The sequence below is a fragment of the Salvelinus sp. IW2-2015 genome, linkage group LG4q.1:29 (genome assembly GCF_002910315.2).
Source record: "Salvelinus sp. IW2-2015 linkage group LG4q.1:29, ASM291031v2, whole genome shotgun sequence".
Classification (NCBI taxonomy): domain Eukaryota; kingdom Metazoa; phylum Chordata; class Actinopteri; order Salmoniformes; family Salmonidae; genus Salvelinus; species Salvelinus sp. IW2-2015.
Window position 1 is genome coordinate 86541269 of NC_036842.1, and position 14785 is coordinate 86556053.

The 14785-nt window shown below is 41.1% G+C and overlaps 1 pseudogene; it reads right to left on the reverse strand.

The window, feature by feature from the left end:
• The window catches only part of LOC111962721 (suppressor of tumorigenicity 7 protein homolog), a 94729-nt pseudogene extending 79954 nt beyond the window's left edge, over window positions 1–14775 (reverse strand).
• Between the last annotated feature and the right edge of the window lie 10 nt (window positions 14776–14785).

Here is a 14785-nt window from a genome sequence, read left to right on the forward strand (position 1 = left end):
GAACACATCGACAACAGCCACCCTCAAAGCAGCGTTACCCATGCAGAGCAAGGGGAACAACTACTCCAAGTCTCAGAGCGAGTGACGTTTGAAACGCTATTAGCGCGCACCCCGCTAACTAGCTAGCCATTTCACATCGGTTACACCAGCRTAATCTCGGGAGTTGATAGGCTTGAAGTCATAAACAACGCAATGCTTGAAGCATTGCGAAGAGCTGCTGGCAAAACGCACAAAATTGCTGTTTGAATGAATGCTTACGAGCCTGCTGGTGCCTACCATCGCTCAGTCAGACTGCTCTATCAAATCATAGACTTAATTATAACATAATATCACACAGAAATACGAGCCTTAGGTCATTAATATGGTCGAATCCGGAAACTATCATCTCGAAAACAAAACATTTATTCTTTCAGTGAAATACGGAACCGTTCCGTATTTTATCTAACGGGTGGCATCCATAACTCTAAATATTCCTGTTACATTGCACAACCTTCAATGTTATGTCATAATTACGTAAAATTCWGGAAAATTAGTTCGCAATGAGCCAGGAGGCCAAAACTGTTGCATATACCCTGACTCTGCGTGCAATGAACGCAAGAGAAGTGACACAATTTCACCTGGTTAATATTGCCTGCTAACCTGGATTTCTTTTAGCTAAATATGCAGGTTTAAAAATATATACACTTCTGTGTATTGATTTTAAGAAAAGCATTGATGTTTATGGTTAGGTACAGTCGTGCAACGATTGTGCTTTTTTCGCAATTGCGCTTTTGTTAAATCATCCCCCGTTTGGCGAAGTTGGCTGTCTTTGTTAGGAAGAAATAGTCTTCACACAGTTCGCACACAGTTCGCAGCCAGGTGGCCCAAACTGCTGCATATACCCTGACTCTGTTGCAAGAGAAGTGACACAAAGAAATTCATGTTAGCAGGCAATATTAACTAAATATGCAGGTTTAAAAATATATACTTGTGTATTGATTTTAAGAAAGGCATTGCTGTTTATGGTTAGGTACACGTTGGAGCAACGAGTCCTTTTTCGCAAATGCGCACCGCATCGATTATATGCAATGCAGGACACGCTATCCTGCGTTAAACTAGTAATATCATGAACCATGTGTAGTTAACTAGCGATTATGATTGATTGATTGATTGTTTTTTATAGGATAAGCTTAATGCTAGCTAGCAACTTACCTTGGCTTCTTACTGCATTCGCGTAACAGGCAGGCTCCTCGTGMAGTGCAATGAGAGGCAGGTGGTTAGATCGTTGGACTAGTTAACCGTAAGGTTGCAAGATTGAATCCCCGAGCTGACAAAGTAAAAATCTGTCGTTCTGCCCCTGAACAAGGCAGTTAACCCACTGTTCCTAGGCTGTCATTGAAAATAAGAATGTGTTCTTAACTGACTTGCCTAGTTAAATAAAGGTGTAAAAAAACAGTTAATTTTTTAAATATTATTATTATTATTTTTTTTTTTAATCGGCCAAATCGGTGTCCAAAAATAGCGATTTCCAATTGTTATGAAAATTTGAAATCGGCCCTAATTAAAATCGGCTATTCCGATTAATCGGTCGACCTCTAGTAGAGATATACCAGTACAGAGGAATAAGCCAAAAAGTGAAAAAATGTCAGTAAGATTGGATTTTTAGCATTTATAGCAATGGTTATTAATTGTACTGCAGGGATGGATCGGAAGTCTCAGAAAATTGAAGTTGTGGTGGCAGCTGCAGAGAGGTATTTAGGTGTGCGAGACTTGACAGCAGAAGAGTTACAGGAGGTGTTAAGTGGTGATGCCCCATCCTTTCAGGGTGTCCCCCTTGCCCATTTTAAATATTTATTGGAGGATTTTTATTTTTGTATTGCTTGTAACTGTTTCGGGTAATGGAAGTTATTGTGCTGTTAGGGGAATAACCTGTGTAAATGTAATCTGTTGCTGTATTTCTTTGTGTTATCTGTGATCGTTTTGTTTGTCTTGTGTAGTTTCTTAATCATTGTACCTAAACTGTATGTGTAAACATGTATAAGCAGGGCCCAGCTGTAAAAGAGACCTTGGTCTCAGTCTGTGTTCCTTGTTGAAATAAAGGTATAATAATAATAATAATAATAATAATAATAATAATAATAATGGCATGAGGTAGAAATATATACATTTAAATTAGTGGAGTAGGGGGGTGTTCATTTTATTTTATATAATTTTGAAATTAGTGAGTATAGTGTTAGATGGTAGGGTATTTATTTAGTACATTTTTCTTTTTCAAGTATAAGGGAGTTGTTCTCCAGTCTAGTAGATGGCAGTAATGCAACAAATTGGGATGCCAACCGCTGTTAAACCTCAGAAGAAGTAGTGAGAAGGACCATCTCGTTTCAAGCAAGCAGATTTCCATCCACATTCATTCTCCTCGCTGATTTTGACCTTTCGCCTAAATTGGAARGAAGTGGCTGTACAGTAACACGCTATAAAATGATATCAGACCTCAGGCTCTGCACTTCACAACTTTTGCATATTTTTGTTGTTGTCTGAGTGAAGGAAATTCTGTAAATGAAGAGGCCTTAAAGTATTTTGAAAGATGATACGTTGAGGATTATAATAAATACCACTGATGTCATAAAAGCAAGCCAAAAACACCTGTCGAGTTAAAATGTGTACTTCACATTTCCATATCATAAAACTCATGTCATGTAGCCTACAGTGTCAACGTTTATGATCACTATGTTTGTACAGTTACAACATTGCGTCATACACGGGGTTGTTCTGAACAGAATGAGCCTGTTTGTCTATTGTGAAGAAAATTTGCCACGGAACATGCACCTGAATGCACATGACTCTATGCACACCAAAATGTTGTGTTTCTCTGAATTGCCTTGTGAAAGCCTAACACTGCAAGTTAGCATTTTATAACTTAACTAGTCAGGTTGGCAATAGCTTTCAAATGACGCCCACCTGACCCAGATTGCGATTTTTAAAAGGTCAGTTTTTGGATTGTGTAAACCACAACAGTAAAAGTGTCATCAAAAAGAAAGGAGGACCAAAACACTCTTCATATAATTAATTAAAATGCCTTTATTAGTATGGCATGTTCAATAGAAACAAAGTTTTTTTTTAAACCGACGCGTTTCGGCTGCATGGCCTTCGTCAGGGAGTAATTGTGTGATGGCGAGGATGCAGGGTTGTGATCAAAACAACTACAATTGTGCTTGCTCTAGTTCCTCATAGTTGAAGATGCTTTTTTTAGTCATAAAAGTGCATTGACATTACTAAGAAACTGTGTGGCCACTTGGAYACACCAGTTAGTTCTCTCCCTCAACCTTGTCATTTCTTTGTCTTATGTTGCACCTACCCCACATTTTCCAGGAATATTCTTATGTTAATGAATGTATCCAGAGTATTTTCAGATCTTGTTTTCTACAAAATGCATCAAAAAGCACAATACATGTAAAATGCACATAAAATCAACAGTTTCATGTTTGGACTCTTGGGTCACGTGAACTTGTGTCCTCAACTTTGGTCTAATAATATCCCCATAATCTCCAAACCGTTCCCTTTCAATTACTACCATGCTTARGCATATGATTTTCWTTTTCATATTTATTCTGTAAGAAACATTTCAAATTAGCCCTATCCATATATGGCAATTCCCACAAGTGTAAAGGGTTGCCCTCATAGGTAAAAGGACTTGCTAGTTTCCACTACYTCGCAGAATTTTGTTCACCAAGTCCTCTGAGGTTCAGTTGTTATTAGGGAGAAGTTGATGTGGAAAGGAAACATAACGATTGAGACAGCACACAAATGAGAGAAATGTCTGAGGAACCATCCTTTGAATAAGAAGCCTACATGAAAGTCAGATACTTTTTGAGGAGTGACATTTTTGAAAGATGTGCCTTCCACATTTCCACATTCATTTTGAGGAAATAAAGTGAGGGACTCTGTAGTTCGATGGCATGCAAACAGTAACTCCATCTCACCTGTCAGAATCCTTACTAAGGCAGACACACACCAAACACTGATCCCATTCCAAGAGGCAGCGAGTGCAGCGGCAACTGCATACAGCCCTGAGGAATACCAAGCCCTAAAACCCAGATGAGGGTTATAATTCTATACACATGGCTGCATGGAATGCCAAATAGACTTAATTCCTTTATACAAGGAGAATGAATGCTCAAAAATCTACTTAACAAAACGATGGGCAATAAATAGCCMATTATTGTAGTTACTAGAAGCTTGGGAACTAAGGCCAATTCACCAGCTGTGCAMCTGACCCTACAGGCCTGGCCCGTGAGGCTAAATAGCATTCAGCACTCGCTAGCGTCCTAAAATCACCACATAAAAATCCTCTAATATAAAAAACAAATGGGGTCAACAGAAACAAAATGAACAGATCTCTGAAAACTTCCAAATATTCTACATCCAATTATAGCATTGCCATAGCGGGAATTCTAACCTTGACCTACAAATACCAATTGTTGGAAACCCTAGAACCACTACATTTTGCATACCGCCCCAACAGATGACGCAATCTRTATTGCACTCCACACTGCAATTTCCCATCTGGACAAAAGGAACACCTACAGTTGAAGTCGGAAGTTTACATACACCTTAGCCAAATACATTTAAACTCAATTAATCACAATTGCTGACATTTAATCCTAGTAAAAATTCCCTGTCTTAGGTAGTTAGGATCACCACTTTATTTTAAGAATGTGAAATGTCAGAATAATAGTAGAGAGAATGATTTATTTCAGCTTTTATTTCTTTCATCACATTCCCAGTGGGTCAGAAGTTTACATACACTCAATTAGTATTTGGTAACATTGCCTTTAAATTGTTTAACTTGGGTCAAACGTTTCGGTAGCCTTCCACAAGCTTCCCACAATAAGTTGGGTGAATTTTAGCCCATTCCTCCTGACAGAGATGGTGTAACTGAGTCAGGTTGTAGGCCTCCTTGCTCGCACACGCTTTTTAGTTCTGCCCACAAATCTTCTATAGGATTGAGGTCAGGGCTTGTGATGGCCCTCCAATACCTTGACTTTGTAGTCCTTAAGCCATTTTGCCACAACTTTGGCAGTATGCTTGGGATCATTGTCCATTTGGAAGACCCATTTGCAACCAAGCTTTAACTTCCTGACTGATGTCTTGAGATGTTGCTTCAATATATCCACATAATTTTCCTCCTCGTGATGCCATCTATTTTGTGAAGTGCACCAGTCCCTCCTGCAGCAAATCACCCCCACAACATGATGCTGCCACACCGTGCTTCATGTTGGGATGGTGTTCTTCGGCTTGCAAGCCTCCCCCTTTTTCCTCCAAACATAACGATGGTCATTATGGCCAAACATTTCTGTTTTTGTTTCATCAGAACAGAGGACATTTCTCCAAAAAGTAATGATCTTTGTCCCTATGTGCAGTTGCAAACTGTAGTCTGGCTTTTTGATGGCGGTTTGCTGAGCGACCTTTCAGGTTATGTCGATATAGGACTCGTTTTACTGTGGATAGATACTTTGTACCTGTTTCCTTTGCTGTTGTTATGGGATTGATTTTTTCACATCAAAGTACGTTCATCTCTAGGAGACAGAACGCGTCTCCTTCCTGAGCGATATGACGGCTGTGTGGTCCCATGGTGTTTATACTTGCGTACTATTGTTTGTACAGATGAACGTGGTACCTTCAGGCGTTTGGAAGGTACACAGGTACACCTCCAATTGACTCAAATTATGTCAACTTAGCTTCTAAAAAAAAGCCACAGCACACCAACATCAAAACCTCATCCCAACTGTAAAGTATGGTGGCGGGAGCATCATGGTTTGGGCTGCTTTGCTGTCTCAGGGCCTGGACAGCTTGCCATCATCAACGGAAAAATGAATTCCCAAGTTTATCAAGAGATTTGGCAGGAGAATGTTAGGCTATCTGTCCGCCAATTGAAGCTCAACAGAAGTTYGGTGATGCAACAGGACAACGACCCAAAACACAYAYGTAAATCAACAACAGAATGGCTTCAACAGAAGAAKATACGCCTTCTGGAGTGGCCCAGTCAGAGTCCTGACCTCAATCCGATTGAGATGCTGTGGCATGACCTCAAGAGAGCGGTTCACACCAGACATCCCATGAATATTGCTGAACTGAAACAGTTTTGTAAAGAGGAATGATCCAAAATTCCTCCTGACCGTTGTGCAGGTCTGATCCGCAACTAAAGAAAATGTTTGGTTGAGGTTATTGCTGCCAAAGAAGGGTCAACCAGTTATTAAATCCAAGGGTTCACATACCTTTTCCACCCTGCACTGTGAATGTTTACATGGTGTGTTCAATAAAGACATGAAAATGTATAATTGTTTGTGTGTTATTAGTTTAAGCAGACTGTGTTTATCTATTGTTGTGACCTAGATGAAGATCAGATCAAATAATATAACCAATTTATGCAGAAATCCAGGTATTTCCAAAGGGGTCACATACTTTTTCTTAACACTGTAAATATAAATTGCACTGCAAATTTCAGATCCAGTTGGGTCTGATACAGACCCGACCAAATTTGGATCTGATTTCCTCTCAGCTCTGACATGTTTTGGGTCAGATCTGGTCCACTTCGGATCCGAACCGAATATTGATTTTCCCCCAAAAATGACCGGTCCTGTTGGGGTCCGGTAGGAATTTAACGGATACGGTTCGGGTCTCCATTTTGGGATCCGAGAAGACCTATACTGAGTGGTCCTTCCTCCCAAAAGTATTTTCTAATCTAACACGCCATGACCTCTGCCCCTGATCATGATATAGGCCTACGCAACCCTAACAGTCTTATTTCACTTGGACTCGATTCCTACCCCTAGTWCCCTATCCTGTTATACTGGCTAGCAGTAGCACCTGTACCGAGTGCAGTTGTCCTAATGCTAGCGGTCTCTTGACCCTTAGCTTACTTGATCAGATCCCTCCTGTCCAAGCAGCTCTGGCAACTCGAGAACAGCTCAGTTTTAGGAGCACTGAGGGTCAACTGCCTGGAACGGTTCTGTAGTGCCTAGACGTTCTCCCTAGGCCTAGACGTTCTCCCAGGGCATGAGTCCCCCAAAAAACATCCAAAATTGCTGACTTGACATTTTCAGATTGGTGCCTATTGAAAGCAGAAAGGCGCACTAGAGCGAAGGGTTGGGCAAGGCAGCCATAAGGGAAAACATTGCTTTCTGTGCTCATGTTACTGAGACTGCACACAAGTTCTAAATGAAGGCCCCCATTCCAGTTGGATCTAGCTATACTGTGTGTGTGTGTGTGTGTAACCTAGCACTCTGGCACCCTGCAAACCATGACCCATTTTGTATTCTACATGAGTCAAATGTAAACAGAGTCTGTTGCCCATGTTGTAAATGGTTACTGTTCATACAAGGATTGTACACTGCTAGACATGACCGCCTTGTCGACCTGATAGCCAGCGAGGGAGTCTCACCAACACCACACATCCATAAACATTCTTGTGTAAGAGTAACCTGGTTTGATGTCGATGGTGTGCTTTCCTGTGTGCCAAATACACCAGATGTTGTTGTTGTGGGGGAGGCGAGGGAGGTGCTCATTTTGGAAGTGGGCTGCTCATTTGACGGTTACATGGAGCAGGCCTTTGCTTACAAGCTTCTTAAATACCAGCCKCTCGTAGCACGCTTGGACAGCCTTGGGTGTAGGTGCAAGCTGGTGGCGCTGATATTTGGCAGTCTTGGCCACATACACAGGCTTGCAGGGCGTGGCCTCCAGATTGTGAGCCTGCCAAAAACTAGGGCAAAGCAGTAGGCTAGGTATTGCTCAGTTTCAGCTGTTGTGGGCAGCCTAGCTGTTTGGAGAACGYGTGCCATGCATACAGGGACCTTTGAAATGTTTGGATCTTTTTTTCATGTAAATTTGATTGCTGGATTCAAATAAAGTATTTAAAATGTGTGTGCAGCCATCGTAGGGACAGTATGGAGGACCTATAGCACAGTGCTCTCACACACACGGGACATTAGTATTTACACCAGGATGACACTGCTACTGGATTCGCCAGGCTAGGAGCAGAGATAACATGGAATCTCAGGGTAGGCCTAGATGGAGCCAATACTTTGAGCTATAAAATGCTTGAAAACATGAGAAGGGTTTTCCCCAGAGAATGTAAGATTGTACAGAAACCTTGTAGACTGGCTGTGCCACTATGTAAAAAAAGTATATATAATAAATAAAAGTAAAAATTTGACTGTATTTGTTATCACTTAAGGCTCTAAATTGCAGGAAATTGTGGTTTCAAGTGTTCAAAAACACAATCTGAGTCCAAAGGGGGATCGTACTTACACCTTGTTAAAAAAAACCTGGAGAAAACCCTGATGAGTGTAGGTAGACATATGAGCAGAGTTCTACCAGTTGTTAGGAGCCATGACAAGCAGAGTTCTACCAGTTGTTAGGAGCCATGGCAAGCAGAGTTCTACCAGTTGTTAGGAGCCATGGCAAGCAGAGTTCTACCAGTTGTTAGGAGCCATGGCAAGCAGAGTTCTACCAGTTGTTAGGAGCCATGGCAAGCAGAGTTCTACCAGTTGTTAGGAGCCATGGCAAGCAGAGTTCTACAATCTTGCCACAAAATAATGGCCCAAGTATAAATCCCTTTACGCTTCAACGATAGGAGATCTACAGTTGCTCTTCTGACTCTGCTGTGTGATGTCCTATGGAAGAGTGTGACTCATCTGTTTGAGTGCCATTGCCATGAAGGGCTTACCATTTCCCCACTGCTCCAAATGTTCTTCAAATCCTCCTGCTCACTTGGGATAAGACTTCTTAAACCCTTCTCTATTCTGCTTTCCAACACTTTGAAGGTTTACATTCTACATTTTTGAAGGTTTTGAAGCCAGGTTTACTTGACTTACATCAGCAGAGAGCTGTAGTCTAGGGCTCTGCTCCAAATTGCACCCTATTTTCTATAAAGGCCTATGTGCACAGGTCAAAAGTAGTGCAAGCTAGACGCATGACAAGCTATATGCATGTCAGGGTTCCCTGTTAACAACCATTAGGTCTGTTCTCTCACCTCTGTGCTCTCGACAAAGAGCTTCTTTCTCCTCTGCCATGAGTCACGGTAAGGGAGGGAGAAGGAGGAACTGGTTAAAAGGGAAACTGTCTTTAAAAAGGGGCAATCTGAAATTGTCTTTTTTAGACTTGTATTATAATTTTTTGTCTCTTCCAAATGCACCCTGTATAATAATTTTTAGGCAAGTCAGAACTAATTCTTATTTACAATGACGGCCTACCAAAAGGCCTCCTGCGGGGGGTGGGCTGGGATTAAAAATAAAACATAGGACAAAACACACATCACAACAAGAGAGACAACACAACACTACATAAAGAGAGACCTAAGACAACAACATAGCATGCCAGCATGATTTATTTAGAATTCAAGGCACACTTAACCAGCTTGGCTACCACAGCATTCTGCAGCGATACGCCATCCCATCTGGTTTGCGCTTAGTGGGACTGTCATTTGTTTTTCAACAGGACAATGACCCAAAACACACATCCAGGCTGTGTAAGGGCTATTTGACCAAGGAGAGTGATGAGTGCTGCATCAGATGACCTGGCCTCCGCAATCACCTGACCTCATTCCAATTGAGATGGTTGGGGATGAGTTGGACTGCAGAGTGAAGGAAAAGCAGCCAATTTGTGTGACATTTTTTAATAGAGCATTATCATGCACCTGTATCGAAACAGGGGCAGCATGAAAAAAATCCATGTCATCTATGCACTTAATTAAATAGCGAATGGGGGACGCTTTTCCCCATGGTTTATTTTCATGCCAGCCAGGTAGGCTATGCTCCATTTGTAAATATAAGCAATGTGCTTAATATTAGGAAAGTTGAGAAATATAGTACTCCTAGCCTATAGAAAGATTATTATACTCTTTCTAATAGAGGCCATCAATCTGTTTTCTTGCACAATTGCATAGCCTATTGAAATGTTGAGCAACATGAGCTCTCATGAAGTGTTTGATTAGATTTCCGAATACATTTGCATTAATGTCAGAGTGATTAGAGCAGGCCTGGGTAAAGGCCGGCCCAGGGGCCGTATTCGGCTGCGACCTGATTCAATACGGCCCGCGGAATTATACTCAAATCACAAAGAATTTGCGATAGTCAAGTTTTGAAAAACGTATTTGATATTCAAATTAAAAGCCCAATGAATACTCATCCTTGTGTAATGACTTAACTCCCATTGCTTGTGGGACATTTATTTTGAAGGCACGTATAAAAAAAACTGCACGAGGACAGACAGTGACTGACAGACTGACACACGTCACAGTTACAAATAGTAGCTAGCTAGAAATTGCGCAGAAATTCGTTTTTCAAAGTAAAGTATAAAATGATGTTCAGCCTTGTCAAAGTCTTCAAGGGAAAATGACTCCTCCTGACCCGCCAAGTAGAAGCCAACAATCTCGCCCACCTTCCGAACACTACTAGTCTGTTCCTTATCAGATGACCAGCAGGAGAAGTATACATCGTTGCTGTGTGCTTTGAACAGTGAGCTTTCTCGTCATTTTGAGGATTCAAAGTGTTGGAAAATGACATGCTGTTGGTTTCCTCTCCTTTCACCTTCAATGTGGATAATGCTCCCACTGACCTGTAACTTCAGCTTATCTATCTTCAGTCTTATGCAGTGATTGGAGAACTATTCAAAACAATGTCACTGACGAGGTTCTATGCATCTCTCGATAAACAKAACTTTCCAAAGATTAGGAGTCATGCTCAGAAGATGTTTGTACTGTTTGGGTCAACTTATGTATGCGAACAGACTTTTTCAGGGATGAAATATAACAAGTCAAAACACAGATTATCTCAAAATGACTCTCACCTCTCAGCAATCCTGCGCATAGCGACATCAGAAACTATACCTGACTTTACTGCTCTAGTCAATGTCCATCAGAGACTTCACTCCTCACACCGATTGAGTAATGTAAAATGTAATGTTGAGATCTCTTTCGTGTTTTTGTGCATTCCCCTTAAGAGTTCTGTCCGTGGTGCTGAATGCACAGTGTACGTTTCCCTCCGTGTAGTTCATTGCATGTTTAATAATGAAAATACCTAGGCCTGGATTAGAGGGACAATAGAGTGCTGAGTACCAGGCAGTTAGCAAGTTTGGTAAGCTACTAATGACCATCAGCAGCATCAGAACTTGGAGAAGCCTAATTACCATGACTAAACGGTCACGTGGAATTTGACTGCCTTCATGACTTGTGACAGCCGGTGTGGCGGTAATACAGTCACCGCAACAGCCCTACCTTTATGGACTTCAAGAAATTCAGACTTAACCCCATCCATCACGATGGCCTGAGTTCTGTCACTAAGATAATCATGAAACCAAGAACAAGCCTCAGAGCTCAGGCCTATTGAGGACAACTTATTCAATAAAACAACATGATCAACAGTATCAAAAGCTTTTGACAGGTCCACAAACAAAGCAACACATTCATTTGAATGTCTAAAGAATTGACAAGATCATTAACAACTAAAGTGGTTGCTGTAATAGTGCTCTGTCCAGGACTAAACCCTGATTGCAGTGTTGTAGTACTCGAGACCAGTCTCAGGTCCGGTCTCGAGACCAGTCTCAGGTCCGGTCTCGAGACCAGTCTCAGGTCCGGTCTCGAGACCACATATTGAGTGTCTTGGTCGTCTCGGTGTCGGATACAAGGACTGACCATCCATGATATCCAAATGATAGTTTTAACATGTCTTGTTTGTTTTTTTCAGGCTGATTGATTTACATTCAAAATATATTTTAATATATACACACATACAGTATGGGATATCATGGATGGTCATCTCCAGCCTCATCACTCAGCTGTTTACCAAATCAGTGGCGGGTTGACCTTTGCCATTGTTGGAACTGCAGATTGCCCCATTGAAGAGGACAGTGATGTTTCTACACTTTTCTTCACAGCAAGTCATTCACACCACATCATGCATTGTTGAGTCAAGCATTATTTTCTCATCCACTCATGGCTTGAACTGAACTCGCTTCATATCCACTCAATTGCGCTAGTCTTCTATGGTCCACTGACATCTTGCTCCCAGGGAAATGCCCAGAGACATGTTTTGCATATAGAGGGGAGGAAAGGAGAACTCAAAAAGTTGAGAACTGTTATGTAATAGTAATGAATACCCCTGCCATATATAATATGAGGAACATACCATAGACAAGGTGGATGGGGAAGAGGAACTAAAAAGGAGCGATATAAGAACAAGAGAGGATGTTGTTGAGCCACTGCTCAAGAAGAAGACAGCTAGTCCTACATATGCCTTCTATCCAACACAGGAGGTTGGTGGTATCTTAATTGGGGAGGACGGGCTTGTGGTAATGGCTGGAGTGGAATGAGTGGAATGGTATCAAACACATGGTTTCTGTGTGTTTGAGGTCATTCCATTTGCTCTGTTCCAGACATTATTATGAGCCATCCTCCCATCAGCAGCCTCCACTGCTATCCAAGATAGAAAGGTCACATTATTAACATAAGCTAATGTTTGGCCCACGTATTGGATTTACAGAGAAGAAAAAGAAAATAGGCTAATGTACTGAAAGTGCTAGTACACTGTACATCTTATTTGTGTTCGTGTAATAGGTCACTCGACAACTGGGTCATTAACATTGCTTTGGATAGGTTGCAATGCAACCAAGTTGGCCTACGCATTGAGGCACTGCTGCCACCCATACGTTAACACATCCTCAGCTCGGCCCTAGTCCCTTTAAAGCAGGGTAGTCAAACTCATTCCACGGAGGGCCTAGTGTCTGCAGGTTTTTACTTTTTCCATTCAATTAAGTCCTAGACAAGTTGAGGGGAGTTATTTACTAATTAGTGACCTTAATTCATCAAGAAAACCCACAGAAACCCAGCCCTCCATGGAATGACTGACACACACTTGCTTTAAAAGGATACTGTGAGATTCTGGCATCTCATTGATCGAGACTGGTGGTTGTCCAGCCCAAAGTGCTGCATGTCATGTGCATGACTTAAATCAAGCGTCACCTGTCTTGATTAATGAGAGAAGACAAAGATACTCTATGATGTTAGATTACTTCATGGAGCAATTTTTWAAATTTMATCTAGAGTATATTCTAAATTCAAACATTCCCCCTGCAACTAGTCAGAGCTTAGACGACACGGGGACTATCAAATCGAGAACTAACAAAGTATCTCCGTGTAAAGGTTGGTCGAAAATGTGCTGCTTTACGGCTATATAGCAGCCTGTCACAGCTAATGAGAACCATTTGATGACATTGGCTAACAACTGGGCTGCGTTCAGTATGGAAAAAAACTTACTGCAATGTGCAATTAAACGGAAACGGTGCGGTCCTGAACAACCAGTTTCCCTTTAAATAAGTCACGCATTGGGTAAGTTCATTTTACATAGCCGGTGCCCCGGGTAGGTGTAGATTTCACTTATTTTTCTCTTTTTGACTTCTGTTTCATTCCCTTCTCCCCCACCGTTTATTACAATAATCTAATTCACTTCTTTTATCTATTTTACTTTTTCATTTGACCTGCACTGTTGGAGCCCGGAGCATAAGATGTTCACTGTACCCTGGAATGACATATTCGTCCCTGTACATGTGACTAATAATCTATCTAAACGTTACCTGGCTCTCCACTCCTCAGCCAGCCAGCTGGCCTACTGAAAGAGCATTCTTCCATCTATTCCTCACCACACTCCCACAGAAGAGAAAGACAAGCAGCTGAGACAAGGAACCACAAACAAATGTCAAATTTGACATTAACTATTGAAATCATATGACTAAGATGGCTATCACTCAAACCAACAATGACTTATTCTGACCTTCTACCAAGTGGTTGTTGAGTGTTTACTGAAATCATAAATGGCATCCAAAAATACATTAGCCATGTCACCAGTTACATATGTGAGTAAACACTAAGCATTTCATAATCATATAAACGAGCCAGCTACCCACATTCAGACATCTTTCAATTGTATGCCCTTATTTTATTACTTTAGGACAGCTAGCTAGAAACACTTTATAAAAACACAGTTACTGTTCCAAATATGAGARATTACTTCTACTCTGTTTAGTCCTGTACTAGTGGCTTTACTAACTGGGTTTAGGAAAATGACAAAGCAACAATGAATTACCATACAATCTGGCTCCATGCATGTAGAAGCTAGTTAGCTAACTTAGTAAAGAAAGACCATTGCATTTGGAACATAGCTTTGCTAGTTAGCTAAACTAGCTGACTAACTAGCAAAGTTAGCACCACAATATGGAAACTTTGAAAGTGTGGTTAGTGTCCACACTCAGTCAATACACATAAAACGGACAGGTTGAATTGCCTTACCTTGAAATTAGTTATTTGAAAGCCAGTGAAAACACTATCAGTTGCATTTTCTTACTAAATTACTAGAACTAGCTAGCTTAACAAACTAGAGAAGAAATGTACATATATAGCCAAATATATAACATTTTCTCCTTGATCTATCTGTGATATAGCCATGTCTGTCTAGCGATACTYTAGACGTGTCTGCCAGCATGCACAAACTAGCTAGTTTAGCTAGCAAGTTAGTAAGCAAGTAACGTTACATACAACTTTAAAGTCATTAAAATAGCACGTTCATGCAAGAATAATCTCACCTTTGGTCAGATTGTCGCTGTATCTCAATGGCACTCTTAAAATGTAAACCAAATAAGCATCACAAAGAACCAGACTATCCAGAAGTAAGTCCAAGACCAGGRGATGGTGAACTTGAGTTGCTACACTAAACCTGTCCCATCTTCAAACATGATACTCTGGGCTCACTCTTTAGTA